Genomic DNA, 1836 nt, shown 5'->3' with positions numbered 1-1836 from the left:
ATCCCTCTGCTGAATAACAGGAGGAATAATAGTACTTGGTATCTTTAATAGTGGTGACCAAAGCACAGTTGAGATGGATGCCTTTAAATCTTAAGGATATCTCTGCACAAATATTATATGAGAAGTCATTCATTACCAAAAAGGAATGACTAAAAATGATCACATCGCTGAATAAACGGTGGGTATGTTATGTTATTTACATAACTGACTGTGGCCTCAATAAGTTGACCAATTTTGAGAGATCAGGGTCCCCAAATAGGACTCTAAAATAGAGCAGATACTTTATGTATTCAGAAGAAACTTTATAAACGTTTTTTTATCTGCTTTACATTGATAAGGTTTTTCGTCAGCGTGACTTCCATATTGTTGAATTACATATTCTAGTGGGAAGATTTCCGACATGCTTTACACCCCTAGGATTTCATACTGTATGAATTTGATGATGCTGAATTCTGCATGACTTTTGTGAGACTGTGTATGTTTCACATTTGAAATGTTTGTCTTCAGAGTGACTTCGATATTGTTGAATTAGATGGTTTTTCAGTGGGAAAGATTTCCTACATGCTTGCTTGCTTTGCATGCAGCCCATCAGTTTGATGCCTGGCATCCCAGTACTCTGTCTTAGCATTTGATGTTTGCTATTTTGCTGAGAGATATCAGGGGATACTGTGTTACTGTTACTGTGTTTGGCATATCGAATACATCACAGGTAGCTTGCCAGGCTCTGCTGTGAGGGCAAGATACTCTCAGTAGCTTGCCGGGCTCTCCGAGAGGGGCGGAGGAATCGAACTCGGGTCGGCCATGTTGGCTGTGTGCAAGACAAACGCCCCACCGCTGTGCTATCACTCCAGCCCTCCAGGTGATAAGTGTTTGGTATTTTCTTAATATCTTACAGACAAATACCAATTGATAAGCCTCTTGAGGATTTGACTTGCATTACCCTGATCTTTCACTTGCCTGGAATATACTCATTTCCTGATATATGTATCTGTCAGATTCTAGCAAGTAAACAACTCTGAAGTCAAGAATGTAGCCTCTTCTGGAGAGGCTTGATCTGATTGGTAAGGCCCACTAGAATTTTGAGGTTACTGACTTATACTTAAGTATTTCTAGAGCTGGGGAAATCCTGCATCAGTTAAGATGCTTCCCTTGTATGTGGTCGACCGGGTTTGATCCCTGGCATCCGTAGAGTTGCCTGAATGCAGAGCCAAAAGTAAGCCCTGAGGAGATTGTGCACTGGACCAGGATGGGATTGGTCCTAAATCCAGAAGAGAAAATGCTGTAACTTGCATGGGATTGGATGGACTTCTGGTAAAGTTAAGAGAATCAGAAAGAACAAAGGGTTCATCGGGTAGTCTCACCTATATGAGGTGTAAGGAAACAAGGTACCACCCAAGGATAGTGGAAAGAAGACCAGGAGGGTTATTCCATGGTAGGAAGCCTGCTTGAATGACTGGTGGATTCCCAGTGTCTCCCTCTTTGGGTTTTTAATTGAATTAGATATTTTTTGTGAGAACATTTTCCTACCTCTTCCGTGAAAATTAATGTGAACTGTTACCTGTATGAATTTATTATTTTTGTCTTAGATGTTACTTTATTGAGAAAGGTTTCCCACCTGTCCAACTTTGATAGTGTTGAGTTAGGTATGATTTCAGTGGGAACGATTTCCTACATGCTTTGTAGCCCTCGGATTTCTTCCTGTATGAATTTGATATTGTTGGATTCTACATGACTTTCGTGAGAAAGTTTTACTACTTGCTTTACATTGATAAGGTTTTTCTTCAGAGTGACTTCCATATTGTTGAATTAGATATTCTAGTGGGAAAGTTTTCCGAC

The sequence above is a fragment of the Sorex fumeus genome, unplaced genomic scaffold, assembly GCF_029834395.1.
Source record: "Sorex fumeus unplaced genomic scaffold, SorFum_2.1 ptg000268l, whole genome shotgun sequence".
Taxonomy (NCBI): domain Eukaryota; kingdom Metazoa; phylum Chordata; class Mammalia; order Eulipotyphla; family Soricidae; genus Sorex; species Sorex fumeus.
This window is presented reverse-complemented; position numbering follows the sequence as displayed.